At 35.0% G+C, this 17,638-nt stretch overlaps 1 protein-coding gene across 2 annotated transcripts in view; it reads right to left on the bottom strand.

Annotated features, from left to right (window-relative positions):
• Sol1 overlaps positions 1-17,638 on the bottom strand; it is a 240,512-nt gene that overhangs the window by 68,324 nt on the left and 154,550 nt on the right. The gene's annotated exons all lie outside the window — the stretch shown is intronic.

Raw genomic sequence — 17,638 nt, 5'->3', positions numbered from 1 at the left:
ATCGCTTCGATTGAATTTACACAGCACTCTTTCAGGTCCAGCGACTATTATAATATTTCTTTATGGAGTCGGTTCGACGATATGGATTTTCATAAAGAGGAAAGTTCGGCGCGTTTCAATTTTCTTCATAGACTAACCAAGGGAACTGGAATTGATTTGTTGCGTGAACACGTGTCTTACTCCACATTCGGTGATTTTTTCGGAAATTTTCTAAGCAAGTAATAAATTTTATTTATCAAGTGTCCCGTTCTGGCAGGTGTTGCTTGTGAAAACGTGTAACATTTCTACTTATCATTACACCCCATTTCTTAGGTACATAAATAAACAGGTGAAATTAGGGTAGGAGCGGTAGTCGTTTCATCCAACTAGACAAAAGCATTTATTGCTGTTGCTGTAAATAACTTTAGTTAGTTGTTGCAGTAAACATACCTGTTTTGGCTCAAAGTTTAATTGAGTTGACTTTCTTAATTAATCTAATTAAATCAATCCGCCTAATACATCACTGTTGAAGAAAATTTCGTTAGCGTTAGCCTGTTAGGAAAACTGCCAAATCAAATTACTCATTTACTTAAAAATATACGTATACCTCTACAAGACAAGCTCTTTTAATTTAATTAAGCATAATTGTCGATCTTATTGAAGTTGCTTGAGTAAAATAATTTAATTATGTTGCTTCAATTCAACTTTAGAAATTTACTGTAATGTAAAAGTTTGTTAATTGAATTGCTACGTGACAGATAAAATTTTATTGATTTTTGCCAAGCATCAAACGCCAGCGGACTTTGTCGACAATTTATTTTATTAAAAACAATTAATAGAAGATACAATATTAGCTTGTTTCATAATAAATGATCACATTTGCAAGTTAAATTCACACAAATGTACGGGTGTTCATTTAAATTTGTTCACTGAAAGCTGGCGTTGAAGAGTCGATTGGGAACGCACCACTCGTCTGGCTGCAGTTGATCCGTGATCTATAATCCGTGGTGCGTTCACAATCGACTCTTCAACCCCAACTTTGAGGATAAATTTAAATGAACACCCGATATTTCGAATTTCAATGAAAATATTTTGTCGAAATAAGAATCACGGACAGTAAAAGATTTTTGCTGATGGGTGATGAGATACAATATCTTTATATCTTTAAATGTGTTTAAAAGTCTTTCTTTTAAGAAGTGTTTCAATTGTTGGAAAAATTGATTTCATACTGGTTTAATTTACTAGATTAATTCCCACATACATAACACGTGAGTGTTCAGCCAACCAGAGCGCTTGCTTTCATCCAATCAAAAATGTCTATCACGATAAAAACGTCCTACTACTCCTGTCAAAGCAAAAAGCTTTCGTAAAATTGAAAAATTTATCCGATAAAAAATTAGGTCTTGTTATTTTACCTTCGAATATTATTTTGTGTTTTCACATGCTGACAATGCAAAGGTTGGTCATCCGTTAATAGATTCATAAAAGAATATTAGATCAATAGTTTGCCTGCGAGACATTGAAACACAAACACCATGTTTAATTGGATGCAATGACACCTCAACAACATTGTGAAGATTATAACTTTAAAAAATGTGAAACCAAGTCTCATCAGAAAAAAAGGAATGTCTTGCATGTTCAGTATTAAGTAGATTGGTGTCATATCAACGGCAAAATTGGATGCCTGGAAAAAAATCAGGAGGTACGAGTTGTTGAATGAAGGAATATTTGTAAATGTAAATTTTTGTTTAGGATTTTTCTTAGCGTCTCATAGGAAAGTTCTAACATGAAGCAAATACATTTTAGAGAGGGAAGGAAAAGGGTTAATTGTTAATTCCGATCTACCTATTTGTTGGGATAAACGACGTAGGGAAATGTTGTGTGGATTTCGTTGAACAATTTGGTTAGCATTTTCCACAACATCTGGTGTAGCATGTCCAATAGACTTGCCTACAGCTACATTGTATTTAAAAAGCGTTCAACCACTTTTCCACAATGCTGTGAGAAAACACGATGCTCCGCTTCTTCGCCTGGATTCAAATCGAGAAACTGATGATTTACCAATAAATTATTGTGAATATCAATGTCCCCAATAAGCGTTTTTATTTATTAAACCCTCTTCGAAATAAGCCGTTTTAATAAATATATTGCGCTCAACAGTGAAAACGATTTTTAGAAATGCTTAATAATTTTAGAAAGTTAATTAACAATAAATGCCAAGACGACTTTTCGGCATGCCAATGTTTTGAATTAAACATCACACATCAGCTTTGCGGAAGTTATATTTTAAAAGTATTACCAACTTCTTAAAAATAGTTCACACCTTTTCTAGTCACTTATAGGTACTATATTTAAATATTGTGAATGTAAAGGAAGAAACTGTAAGACTCATCACTAACATCGACCGAGAACTTTTTGCAAAATGATGGGATATTTTTTAAAATAAGAATAAGAACATCCTCTTGACGGTTTGCGTTAGATCAAATTTGAAAACTGTGTTTGTAAACTTAACGAGGGCAAACCTAATGGAAAATTTAAAAAAGACATCAGCGATTGAAAAAAATGAATTTGTGTAAGTAGTAAAAATTAGTTAAAGTAGCAATAGTTAAACATAACAATGTCCGTCAATGAAATCTAGAGACCGTGACTCATAAATTTAATTATGACGAATCTAATACAAGAAGCTACATATAGTTGAATTTTTTTAATAAACAATTGTCAAAACGTTGTCTTGTTGGTATCAGCCAAACTGTGATTTTCATGATAATACGATTGGTCACATTGAGTGTCAACATTTTTTTATGTAACTGAGCCTGCGCCCTAACGAGCGAGAGTTTATTTCAAATTTGAAAAGGTTTCTCTTGATTCCTCATTAAATTTGTTTTGAAAATGAATTCACGGAAGAAAGGTACGGGAAGTGAAGTGAACATAACCTTAACCATGATTTGGTGTCAAATTGTTATACAGCTGGTCCATATGTCCAAATTTTAGGGTGGTACATTATGGTTTTTTACTTCATTTTGACACTGACAATTGTTTATTAAAAAAATTTCACTATAGGTACTCGTAGTTATACAGGGTTATTCTAAATGATTGTAGTCGAAGTAGGCCATGCCCATGTTATTACGTTTTGGCCGCTTTCATGTGAACTGTCAGTTGTGTCTCTGTCACTGTCATTTTTTACGTGAAAAGTGCGGTGATGAGGCTTTTATTTATTTTTGTTAAATTAACGATTGAATCCAGAAATATTGAGTTGTTCTACAATCAATTTAAAAATATTGAGTAGTTTTGCAGCCAATTTAACACATCATTTTGATGATTTTTTTTATGTGGAGCGGCAACAATAAATTTTACGTTCAGTTTTCACGCCTACTTCGACTACAATCATTTAGAATAACCCTGTACCTATGGACTGTGTGCAGTAGGCGGGATCAGAGGTCTAGGAAACATCAGCGCTCGCAGTGACGCAAGTAGGAACCATTGGTGCGCTTGCAAGGCAGGTTTTTATATCATTTTGTGTTTATAATTTCCATTTTTTAAATTTAAATTCATTCGCAAACGAGTAGAAATTTTCTCGTTTCCGCTGCACGAAAAGATATTGAGTACAGGAAACAATAATTAATCGGAAACGCAAAAAAGCTCTTAGTTGTGCCCGTTACGTTGTGTGCTTCAATAATATTATTTGTGTAAAAAAAAAAATTAAATTCGCTGGTTTAAAAACGCATTCAAAACAGCGATCTCTGTAATTGTTACTACATTTTAAAAGTACAAATGAACAAGTTTCACGACAAAATTTCGATTCGGAACCCTTTTACTTTGATTTTTGAATTTTGCCGATGTAAAAACCTGTTTAGAGAAAAGTTGGTGCCTCAAATCAGCGATATCTGTAATTGTTGCCACGTTTTAATTATAAATGAGAAAGTTCAACAAAATTTTTTTTGATGCAGATCGTTTTTATACATATTTATTTTCATTTAAAATTGAAAGATAATCTATACAGTGAGCGGCAAAAGTATGAAATAAATTCATTAAAAATTAAACAAAATTTTTTTCAAAAAAATATTTGGACTGGTCAATTTTAGTTTATAAAAATACATATTTTAATGCAAAATAAAATTCCAAACAGTCATTTGTTTTCGAGTTATGACGTCATCGATAGTTTTTTTAAATGGAAACCCCCATTTTTTTTCTTGATTCTGATAGCCCTTTTAATTGTCTAAATGCCAGTATGAAAATTTTGTTACCTTACATCAGGAAATTTTTGAGAAAAAAAAAATTTGGAAAAATTAAATTTTATAACGAAGAAAAACAAGTCAAAAACTGTGTTAGTAAGTATTTAAAATTATGGAATTAAATGTTCGAATTGCCATCCCCCAGCTTGTTGACAATAAGCAAGTTTATGAAGAAATTCCCCCTGTTTTAGTTTTATCCCAGCACCCAATCAAAATTAAAATTTCTATACGTTGTGTTTCTGTTAGTCATTTTCGAAAACGTTTTGTAAAACAAATAACACATACGAATGAAATTGACAGTAACATTTGACTGTTTGATTTACCTACTTGATTTTTTGACTTGTTTTTGTTCGTTATAAAATTTATTTTTTCCAACTTTTTTTTTTTTTTCTCAAAAATTTCCTTATGTAAGATAACAAAATTTTTATACTGTCATTTATACAATTAAAGAGGCTATCAGAATCAAGAAAAAAATAGGGGGGTTTCCATTTAAAAAAACTATCGATGACGTCATAACTCGAAAACAAATGACTGTTTGGAATTTTCTTTGATACTAAAACATGTATTTTTATAAACTAAAATTGACCTGTGCAAAGATTTTTTTGAAAAAAATTTCGGTTAATTTTTAAGGAATTTATTCCATACTTTTGCCGCTCACTGTATAATCCATGTGTACACAACGATTAATTATTGTTTTAGCGTATTGAAAAATGTACAATTTTCTATTACATACTTTATTTAAACACACAATTAATAATATATTTTCCATAAAGCAATGGTGCGATGGCGTGCTGCCAGGCGGCGCCACCCGCTGACATGCACATAGCCTATAACACCTCCTGAGAAACTTAACATTGTTCGCATAAATAATGGACGCATTTTTTAAACTGGATGAGATTTCAAAACCGTATTTTAATTACGGTTGACGCAAGTTGCAAAAAATCACTTGTCATTTGCAACAGCATTTTTTCAATATGTTTGAACCGAATAAAGGCACAAAGGGACCAGAAAATCATAGTTTGGATTAAACATTTTCCATATACTTAAGTACAGTTTTAAAGTAGGTAATTTCAAATGACTAATGCCATAAAATTGCTGTTGCAAATGCAAAGTGGTTTTTTGCAACTTGAGTCAACTTTACTTAAATATGACAATTTGAATGTAAAATTACCGATTACTTGAAGTTAAAAAACTGCATAGAATTTGTGGAAACTCAAGCTCTTCAATAAAAGTAATACGAGCTTCGTCAAATCTCAGCACTGTGTTTTACGACTTTAGTTATGAAGAATCGGATACCAGAAACTGCATAATTTTATCTATAAATCCGGTCGAGAAAATTACATTAAAAATCTCGTAAAAATGATGGAGACGAGAATAATTTATTTCAATAAAAATGGTCAGTCTCCCTTATGATTTAAGCGAGATCAAATCTAAAAACTAGAGGGTTATTTTTGAGATATGTTCTCGAGTGTCACCATAAGCGTTTTTGGGTCTACATGTTGCATCTCACTTAGTTCTTGATACATTTCAACAATTTATGCACAAAAGCTGTTAAATTCATTCACAAATCACTTACTATGATTGTTACTCATCTTACTATCTTACTATCTCATCTTTTGTTTTATCGAAAAGTCTGTCTTAGTTATTCGTACACATATGTATACTTGCTATACACAGTCGTTTTATTGGTTGCCTATCTTTCGAAAAATTAATTAATTATTAACAATTAATGCTTTATCTTCAATGGTAAAACCCATCTTACCACTTATTCTGGGATAATTGTTGCTTACACGTACAGGAAACGTTCGTAAACTTTGCCGAAATTGAAAACCATTTTCAAGGGTAACATCAACACCGTTGCTTTAAAACTGACATTTCTTTGACATTTCACCGAAAATCTGCTTACCAGAAGCGTTTGAGAGTATAAATTATCTACGCCCATTCATTGAACGCTTATTCATAGAATTCCGCTACGACATGACCGATAATTTGCAACGCCTGCTTTGATTTGTTCACTTTTTGATCACTTTGTATCTGTTGTACATTTTCATTTAAAAATTGTTCGTGAAAATTAGAATTAATTTTAATTATCTTAATGTAATGGGCTTAATGTAATCAGGTTTTATGTTTGCTCGTATCACACAACGTTTTAAATAATTCTCTTTATTCAACCACTTCATCAGCACCGCTGTTATCCAATTTGAAAATTGCATCCTTTCAGATCTGTTCAGCTTTGTCAATAAACTTCTGAAAAGGGCTGCTACAGTATTATGATAAAAGTAAAAATAGTACATAGTGATAAAATTAATTATTAACTAATTCATTACACACACAGCACTGTACTAGAAAACATTTTTTTATAATTACGAAATTTGTGCAGATTCAAAAATTAAATGTCCCTTTTGTCTGTCTGTTTTATTTTCATTTCGTAGAAGCGCTTTCCCAGACTGTTTTTTAAAATTTTATGTTTTTCAATGACAGTTTTGAATTCTTTGGAGACTTGGAGAGGTCTTGGATTTTCTCATGGGCTATGAGTCATATCTGCCCAAACGACTAATATCGGTCTCAAGTAGGCGCTACAAACCGACTGGAAAACATCGTCTCTCTCTGTTTGTATGTATTTGAATTTGAAAGTAATCGATGTTTTCAGTTTTCATTTACAGATTTTTCACTGGTTTATCGCCCCGCCTTCGCGCAGATATTTACAAGGTCGCAGCCCATGAGAGAATCCAAGACCTCTAAATATAGTAAATTCATTTTTGTAATGTCGAACTAGAATCACTAAATTAAAAACTGTCGGCTTTTTGAAAAACAGAACGAAATACACTGTAAACGTCCTTCCAAATACAATTCTGAAATACATTTCTGACATTTGCGATAGCACGAATTTATGGCATCTTACAAAAATAATAAATGACAACCGCGTTGTTGTTAAAATCTGTGCCAGGAAATGATCTTGTGATGTCTTACGCCATCCTTTTCTTTTGATGCACCACTCTATGTTGTGTTGTTTCCAAAGTCCAAGACTTCGCCTTTTTCAAGTTTTACTGCAATCCTGCATTCTGACATCAAGCTGTACGTCGCGTTGTCCACACAATTAACCCCACAAAATAGCTTCAGAATATTTCCAGTATCTTGCTAGTTTCCAAGCGATCCTCGGAACAATGTCTGAACGATTTCTTATACAAATTGCACATTGAAATACTTCCCATTATCAAAATTGATTCGATATGGCATTTCTGGTTTTCAGGAAATAATTTTGCTTGTGTTAGACTTCTCACTTGCTTTCATGCCGCCTATTGCATCATCATTCAAAGACATATTCGTACCCAACAGTGTTCTCAACAAATTTCTCATTGGTTTTGTTCTCTTTTGATAAAAGAATAAAAATAAAATTTTGTTAGCGTAGCGAACATTGTTTACAGCTTGAGCAAACGATTCTTATATTACGCTGTCATATATCAAAATTTAATTATTTTCCGTTTTAATTAGAGTTGTGTTAATTACTTGTTTTCGTGGATACGTGTAGGTAGGTTTTCCTACAGTTATTGATATTGTACCAGTGCGGATTAAATTTGTTTCACGTTTACACCTACGAATATGTGCAAATAGAGATTTCCCTGTAGACGTGTCAATAGAAGACTGTTCGATACATGTGCGTTCTGTTTCGATAGGTCGTTTACTAAGTAATAATAAATAATAACGAAATTTAATCAACCGAAGCATCGATAAGTCGGGCGAATCTCTTGGTAAGTGGTTTCGATAAAATATCGTTCCTTAAGAGTGCATGGTAGTTTGGTGGCTCGCTCAAAATTCACAAATAAATTGAAAAGAAGCTATCAAGTTGGAATTTGTACTGTCGAAAAAACTTCAGCCACTCCCCTTGACGTAAATTTTGCTGAAACGAAAAAAGGTCCTTCGTTGTAACATTCAATCGTCTAAATCTCGCAGCACTTTATTTTAACTTCGCTCTGCAACAACTCCAGGTCGAAGTGAAATTTGCGACTGCGAATCTCGATTACTGGATGTTTGAACTTTTGATAAAGGCATCGTTGATATTTATGTGTGACATAAATTTAACAATAAATGCACCGTCTGCTAATGACGACGTTATCGATCTTATTTTATCCTGCTCCTCCCTGTGACAGGTCGAGAGAAGGAAATAACAAGCGGAATATGAATCCTGCAGAAAGCGCCTATCCTGACCACAAGGATATAAACTAAGTGACCTTCTGTTCTCGAACCCTTTCCCCTGTCTGCTTTATGGGATATCGTATGACATTTACGCGATACCTTAGAGCGGAGTCAAGAGGGGAAACACCACAGAACGGACGAAAGATCGAATAAAAAGCTTTCGGACATCTTTTGTGTCAAAGCAAAGTGAAAACCAAACTCAAAGGTTTATAAATTTACCAGAAAATGCTAAGACGACAGTTTCGTTGAATAAAAGCCGACCAAGCTTAGCGACCAACTTCGCTACTTAACCAGAAACGTATTTTTACAGGAAATTACGGGAAATTCGTCTTAATCGACTAATGAGGAAATATCACTTGACATTTTAATGGCACCGAGGGTGATTAAAGATGCGGTGAAGAAAGCACAATAGACCTCTCATAAGTATTAACTCCGATAGGAAACTTTAATCAGCAAAAACGAAATGAGAAAAAATTCCATAGGTATACAGTATCGTTTAAAAAAGCTAAATTTAGATCAAAGTTCTTCAGATTACATAATTATTACATACAAAACATGCAAATTAATATGATGCCTATTTAACACAAAGACTGAAATTATTAAGTTATCCTTTTGAATTTAATTCCTAATTTTTAGAAATTCAAGGCGGGAGAGAAAGAATGTGAATGGTTTGAGACGACAAAGGGAGTGAGACAGGGCTGCCCGCTTATCCCCCTGCTATTTACGATATATGTGGCAGACGTGGACGAAAGGAAAGCACAAAGAAGATTTGGAACCTGGCGTTTGCGGACGACTTGGTAATTGTGCGACAGAGAAATGAAACAAATGATGAAGGACTTGGGAAATCATGTGAGGAAGAAAAAGCTGGAACTGAATTTTGAGAAGACAAAAATGATGGGTTTCAACAAGAGAAAGAAGAAGAGTGAAGAGAATGAGTGGAACTGGGAAGAAAGGAAAGTAGAACAAGTAAAGGAGTGCAAATACTTGGGTTACACATTTAACGAAAAAGGAGAATGATAATCTTCGAGAGCATGATAGAAAGTATATTGATGTACGAGGAAGAGATCTGGGGATGGAAGGAACAGGAAGTGGTAGAGAAGGTGCAAGAAAAATATTTGGGAGGGGTGCTAGGAGAAACGCCAGGTTACATAGCGAGGGAAGAGTGCAAGAGGAGTAGGCTGAGAGTGAAAGCGGGAAAGAGAGCGGCAAAGTTTGAGGAGAAAATGGATGGAAGGGAAGAGTGCAAGATACTGACGGAATGCTGGAGAGAAAATAAAAAAAAAACGCTGAGAAGAAGGAAGGAGAGAAAACTACCAGAGAAACGGATAATTATGCCTGTGAAGAAGTGGGAAGATTAAGAGCAAAAGGAAGCTGAATGAATGTAGAGCTGAGTGAAAGGGACAAAGGCACAGAGAAGCAAGAAAGAAGGGGGAGAATCTAATAATCCAGATAAAACAGGGAGTAATAGACGTGTATGACAGAGGAAATTCCGGAGTACCTGGGGAGAGAGAGTGCAAAAGAAAGAAAAATGATGGCGAGATTTAGATGTGGGAACGAGGAAAGAGAAAGCAAGTATTGGGTGGAAGGAGAGGAAAGAAGGTGCAGAATGTGCTATGAGGAGAGAGAATACATGTGGAATGGATGTAGCGAACCACGGATAAGGCACATATCAGAGAGATAGTGAGGAAAGCAAATAAGGTAGTGGGATGTGTTTGGGGAATAGGAGAGAGAAACTCGGGAGGTGATTTCAGGAGGAGAATGATGATGTTTGAGAGCATGACAGAGAGTATATTGATGTACGGGGCAGGGTTCTGGGGATGGAAGGAATAAGAAGAGGTAGAGAAAGTGCAAGAAAAATATTTTAAAAAGATGCCAGGAGTGGAGAGAGTGAGAGAAGGATGTAAGAGGAATAGGCTGAGAGTGAAAGCGGGACAGAGAGTGGCAAAGTTTGAAGACGAAATGGATGGAACAGAAGAACAAGGTACTAACGGAATGTTGGAAAGAAAAGAAAAAAACACGGAGAAGAAGGAAAGAGAGAAATAGGTACTATCAGAGAAACGGGTATGCCAGGAAAGAAGTGGAAAGATTAAGACCAAAAGGAAGATGGATGAATGCAGAGCTGAGTGAAAGGGACAAAGGCACAGAAAAGCAAGAAAGAAGGGAAAGAATCAAAGAACCCAGATACAACAGGAAGTATGAGAGATGTATCACAGGAAATTCCTGAGTACCTGGGGGGAGAGAGTGCAAAAGAAAGAAAAAAGATGGCAAGTTTTATTTGTGGGGACGAGGAGAGAGAAAATGGATTTTGGATGGAAGAAGAGGAAAGAAGGTGCAGAATGTGCTATGAGGAGAGAGAGAGACAATTGAGCACGTGTAGCGAAATGAAAGAGAGATTGAGAAAGGAACTGGGAGAAATGCAGAATGAAGACGGAAGGGAGATAGGATGGAAGGAAGAGGAGGGTGATAGAAAGGAAATAGTTATTTACAAACCAAGTGCGGGAAGACGATGTTCCCGCATGAGCGCATTTTTTAAAGCACGAGCGACGAAGGAGCGAGTGCCTTTAATTAATGCGCGAATGTACGGAAGATGTCTTCACGCAAGTGGTTCGTACAATATTTTTTGTACGAAAATTAAATTAATTTTTTTTGTTTTAATACATTAATCATAAACGAACATAAAACCAAGTAGGCAGTGATCTTTGGTTATTGGAAACAATTGCTTCACTTGATATTTCAATTTTTGCAATAATTTGTGAATTTTGTAGGAACAATTTTCAACGATTATAAATCTTTCCGTAATTTTTTAATGGAGGAAAACCCAGGGAAGTTGTATTTTATGAACTAAATTTTATTATTATCAAGACAGATTTTTTTTTGAATGCCTCAAAGGGCCAGTGTTTTTTGCAATTTTTACATTCGTGTCGACCGGGAAGCACTCGTTTCGGAGCGAGCGTTGGATGTTGGAAGCGTTGCTTTCAAGGCTATGAGTACAAAAATGGTTTTTTTTTTTGGAATTGTTATTTTTATTTTAGATAAAACTGTAATCAGAAATCCTAAAGCATTATGATAGTAGTATAGTAGTAGCTTGTTTTTTAATTTTTGGGACAAATGCCAATTCCAAGAAGCCACCTGGGCCTCCACTATTATCTACGAAACAAGCAAACACTGGTTAATCGCACTAGTATATAACAAAACACTCTATATTTGTCCACAATTTTCCGCCATTGCTCACATCCTGCTTCGTAATTTTGGGTGTCGCTAGTGTGTTTTTCTGTTTTATCGGCATGACGTGAAAAAAACAAAATTAAGGAAAATTTTTGATGAGACAAAAATGTTTATCTTGTCGATGTTCAATATGTTTATACAGGGTATTTCGCGACGACCTGGATATGGGCGTGAAAAAACATCCAGGTTAACTGTGCAAATGTATTGTGGGTTGCATTTTCAATTCCGTCGGGCTCATTATCACTCGTGAAATATCTACCCTGTACAAGTAGTTTTGTTGTAAATTCACAGTCTAACAGCACATTGTGATAACTTATTTAGATGTTTGTATTTTTTTGAGCGGTAGTGTATATGAATGTGATTCTCCAAGGTACAGGATTTTTCACGCGTTTGTTCTCATTACACGAGAGGAAGAAAAGAGAGTCGTTCCAGAATGACATGCAATTCTGACCGAAAATAAGACTTAGAGATCTCTTGAAAATATGAAACGCTCATCACGTAAACATTTTGAAATGTGATACAAGAACGAATATGTTTTGTACATTCAGGGAATGTCTTCGGAGGTTATAAAATGCATCGTAAAAGATGTAAAGCGTGGGAAACATTGTTATATCTCGGAAAAAAGTCAAGGTAAGAGTGTAAACCGATTATTTTTCATCATAATCATTTCAAAGTATCCCATTTGCGGAGAAAATTTTATGCGGTCGTGGCGCAACATTCATCCTCGATTTTGGAATGAATCCAAAGGTTCAGTCTTAACTTATTTATAAAAACACGCAATTTTAATGTACTTTTCTCGAGTTTAGAGCAAAAACGAGTAAAACAGTGTAGAGCAGATTAAGACAATTTTATAGCTGATTCTCTATTCGGAGATAACATGCGAAGCATCATTTTAAGACTAATCGGGACTTAGTGGGATAAAAAAGGTTTACTTTATGGGGAAAATCTGTAAAGGGCGAACGGTTCAAAACATTAAGATGGCTGATATGAGAATTTTGTGTATCGGTGCGATAGCTTCATTCCACTGAAGGGAGTGATGCTCCTTAACAGTGATGGTAACTTCAGAGTCGTTAATAATGTAGTATTCATTTTTTTATTCAGCAATACACAATGGATGGGAGGAGTGTATTTTGCAAAAAATCAATACTGTCTGACTGTGGGGTACTTATTATAGTAAATAAATAACTGCAGGAACGAGATCTTTGATATAAGAAGAAATTAACGGTAAAAATATTTATTGGGGTGAATAAATACAAAATGCAGCTTAAGAGCTGTTGTAGGTTTAGGGAAGGTCTGGCTCATAAAAATTTACAAAAAACATAAAATTGCAGGGCGTTTTCAAGTGTGATGCGTTGAGATACGAGAAATTTAATTTTATAAGGCCGTTAAAAAAGGTAATAAACCAAAGAAAAATACACAATAATTACACTATCTAACAGTGCAATTACTGTTGGCCGTTATAAAACTGCTGTTGGCATCAGAACCGGTCGAGATATGTAGTAAAAGTGAAACGTAAAAAGTGGCTTCTGTGCTGGAAGGGTGCATTTAGCAATGCTATCTTCTGTTTGTTCAGAAGTGCTTTATCGCAATTTACACGTAGCCTCGAAGACCGGGTGTTCCGGAGGCTTGTGCATGTTTTCCGGGACACTTCAGCTGTAGACAAACAGTCGCCTACGCTTTTAACTTTAACACCCTCGAGTCCCCACCCCGCTGACACAGCTAATCAATTATTTTGATGAAGTAAGTGGAGTGGTCCTAAAAGTACAATGCGACTTTGAGTCTCACGAATAAGTCCTCCGGAAGCCGTGTTTCCTTAATCACGCCAACTTTTAACTAAATGACACCGTTTCTGACGCTCATTTAAGAAGTGAGTCAGTCACGGTCAAGAGTGGGAATTTTATAAAATATTTCGTCGAGTGCTGATTCGCCTGGAAGTAACTTTTTCACGATTATCATCGAGAGTTTTCGCGAATTTAAATTTCATACGTTGAACGAATCCTCAAGATAAACATTGCGGAACAAGTCGAAAATGGAATATGTAAAAGATTTATTTTGGCACCATTACGTCCCCAAATCAAAAGCTCGCATTTTATATGTCGAGTGTCGTGTTTAGGGTGAAGGACGGTCATAAAACATTTTGCTGTTTATTTTGTGAGACGTGGAAAGCCCACACAGTCAATAGTTGAAGATCTCAAGCGTGGATGAAGTCACGAAGTGTTGAATAGAATGTCAGAGAGCTAACAATGTGTGAATTTACCCACGATACGTGTCGATTCGGTTACACTTCGCAATATATATTTCATCGCGATAACAAATGTTCCTTCGACCAAATTTCCAACCACAAGACGAAATTAAAACTCCGAACACGTGGTGCCAACTTTTGGGGCGCGGTTCGGACAGATCTGGATGGATTAACAAACACGATTTAAATAATCGACGAAAAAATCTGAATAAAATTTATTACGTTTAAAACAACGCATCACGTTTACAGCAAAAAAAAAACGAGGAGCGCACAGCTGAGCTCAAAAAATAATGTAAAACAATTCGCACAGGCTGGAAGCAGTTTTATTAATCGTGGCAGACAGAATCCTCGATAGGACGCAATCGCCCAATCCGAGTTATGTTATATGTATGTTTGTTTCTGTCGGTGTTAATTTTCGTTAAAAAGAAAAATACATACAAAGCACGATGGGAAAGTGGCTTTTCGGGCAGCGAATTAATTGTTTATGGAAAAAAAACACAGTAGAAGCTGAAAGGTGCTGTAAATATGTAAATACAAGTTTTTTTTTTGTTTCAATGCAATAAACAGCTTTGGAAAGAAATGGAAATAGGTACCATAGAACTCGTTTTATTTTAGAAATGGAAAACAATCTGGTATGTATTATTCTTTTTGCAGATAAATATTAACGCATCAATAATGATTCTTCAAGGTTTGTTTAAAAAAAAATGGATAAAATCGAGGTCCAAGCAGTAATTAGTTATTTAGATTAGAGTGCGGTAGGGGTATTTTACATCCCGAAAAGTAGGTTTCACGCACGAGGCGAAGCCGAGTGCCTGATTAGTTGGAGCGCTGTAAAATACTTCCGTACGACATTCGTATTAGACTTTTCGGCTAACCAAATCTTTTCTTTTGCACTTTTGCAGATTTTTATGAAATAACAAATGTCAAACTTCTTGACATACAGAGCTGCCAACCCGATATGTTGTATTTTCCCAATTATGATTATGATTATTTATTATTCAAAAAAACTACATATATTTATCGGAAAAATAATACATATAAATGTGTTTTTCAACTCACTAACTTCAAAATCATTCAAAAAGCATTGACCTTTTTGAGCATTCTGAAAATAATTTGACTTGATAATAATAAAATCTGGTTTACAAAACGTCATTTCTCCAATTTGGATGTTGAATGAAAATAAATCGCTATTAATTCGATTGACACTTGGGCAAGCGTCATCTATTCACTAAATTGGAAACTATTGGGTAATAATTTAAAAATGCTAATGTTCGTTTCAAAAAATATTGTACAAACCTCGATGCGCGAAGACGTATTCGGCACATTCGCGCAAATGAAGCACTCGCTCCTTGGTCGCTTGTGCCTCAAATAATGCGCTCATGTGCGAAAAATATTTTCTGGCACTCGGTTCGTAAATAAATATTTTTTACACTAAATTAAAGTAACGTACGAACACTTTCATTTTAAAGTAACTGTAAAAAGAGTAAATTAACCGTGCGTGCTACCGCACTATCCCAGATATTTTAAACATCCGTCGGTAAATCGCAGCTACCTTAATCCAAATTGCAAAGTAAAGGTGTGTTTTACAGTTAGGGAAGCCGAAAAAAATATTTCTTTAAGAAAACGAAGTAAAAAGATGGCTCTGCTACGGGTACCAAAAATCTATCCTTGTTGGCAAATTTAGCTGTTATTAACCAAGATCCATATGAAAGGAATTGTTATCCATTCCCACGATTGACCCGGCAGTTAACCGGCATTCAGGCTGAACTTTGTCATTACGGGTAGTGTTACCAAGTAATAAGGAGGAACTAGATAATTATGTGAAGCAACGACAACCTCCAAACCGCAATCCAGCTTGACTACCGCCATCCACCACGCATCTGCTCTTACCCAAGGCGACACTAAGACAGGTCCGTAACAGATATATAAGTGTGCCTTCTTATGTTGAGATTCTTACTTTAGGACTTCTTGGACGAAGATGTCAAAATCTGCTTGTTTTATTTTTGTGTTAGGAAGTATGAGAAAAACCCTGACTTATATGAATGAGTTATTGCTTGTTACTCTATCGGTTTTCATGGTCTGGCACAAATCAGTATCTCAGGTCGGCGTGGACACTATGGTGCCTGTGTGGCGTGGCGTTTACTAACGTTTTTCGGGTGTTGACGATGTGTGAATATGTGTCAGTTGTTGATAATGTTGGTTGTTTTTCCAACTGTGCTACAACTTCATGCAAATTCATCTACATATTTTTTTACGTGCTACTTCTCCGATTTTTACATTTTTTTACACTATGTATCTGAATGTTTGTTGTCTTTTTCAGTGTATAATACTCGCATCATGAAATCTATTAAAAATACGAAAACTGTTGTGGATGTTTTTTATTTTCAAAAAATGTCAATAATAATATACTTTGACATATTTCTGAAAATTCTTCATTATATTTATTGTAATCCATTGTTCAAGAAAGATCAACTTGTGATGCTACTAGTGGAAGACCAGTGTTGTCTATTTTATATTTGATCTTTGGATTTTTTCTGCCAAAATGCATTACTGTACATTTATTTGTATTAAGTGGGAGTTTCCAATTTTTGCACCACTCATGAAGTATATTTTAGTTTGTGCTGTAGCTCACACTCTTTGTCCTTTGGGCAACCAAATAATTTAAGATCATCAGCATATGTTGAATAACTAGTTTGTTGTGACCGTAACATATCACACTTATAAGCAAAAAATAATATTGGACCTAAAACTGAGCCTTGGGGAACGCCGCCGGCAACATTCTTTTCTACGGAAAAATGACTCTAACATGAACCACAAATGTTCTTGCATCTACCCTTCAAACCAAGAGCTTGCAATTCGTGCAGCAACAGGCCGTTGAAAACGCCTTGTTAAAGTCTAAATATACCACATCAAGAGAGCCTTTTTGATCCAAGATCTTAGTCCAATTATTAAGCGAAGATACAAGATTAGTGATAACGATATATTTTTGCATAAATACATGAGTACATGAGTACATTTGCTTTGTATTTTATAAAATAAGTACAGGGTGCCCATTTTATCTCTTCCCGCCTTACGGTTTAGTAATAGGCAACACATAATACATTGCACAGATATCTTGGTGGAATTATTTATTTTTTAAAATAAGAAACATAGTTAGTCAAAGTGAAACATTTAATATGCCACAAAGTGACATAACGCATAACCTAATAGTTTAAACTAGAGTTCCTCTATTTTCAAATTTTTGAAGTATTTGATGACTGATGTCATCCATGACGGTAATATTCAATGCAAGCTTTTGAAAATTTTCAAAAACATTTTTTTTTAAACATAGCAATCTCCGAAAAGTAAATTGTGTTGCCTATTTTGTAGTTTTAAGGCGGGAACCGATAAAATGGGCACACTGTATGTAAGACAACATAGAGGATCAGGACTACTCATGATTTGTGACAGGTAGAGTCGCTGACTGGGATCAGGAGCGTTTACGTCGCGTGTATTTCCTTCGCACCCATTGTACCATCTTATTATAGGCGTCAGCCCTATTGTTTCCTAACCCTGGACGGAGCTCAGTGAATTAATATACAGGGTGATTCACGTAGCTCGTTCGTTAGAAACTTTCTGATTTCCCAAAATCGTATTAATATGAAAATTCGTAGCCTACTATAATCGACTGCTCCAAGTTCAAATAAAATATTTTCAAAATAATGACACTTCCAAAAATACCGGAAATCGACGCCATCTTGTTTTTTAAATAGAAAGGCCCCATTTT

The sequence above is a fragment of the Tenebrio molitor genome, chromosome 8, assembly GCF_963966145.1.
Source record: "Tenebrio molitor chromosome 8, icTenMoli1.1, whole genome shotgun sequence".
In the NCBI taxonomy this organism is placed as follows: Eukaryota; Metazoa; Arthropoda; class Insecta; order Coleoptera; family Tenebrionidae; genus Tenebrio; species Tenebrio molitor.
Note: the sequence above shows the minus strand (reverse complement) of the source record. Positions and strands in the feature narration are given on the sequence as shown.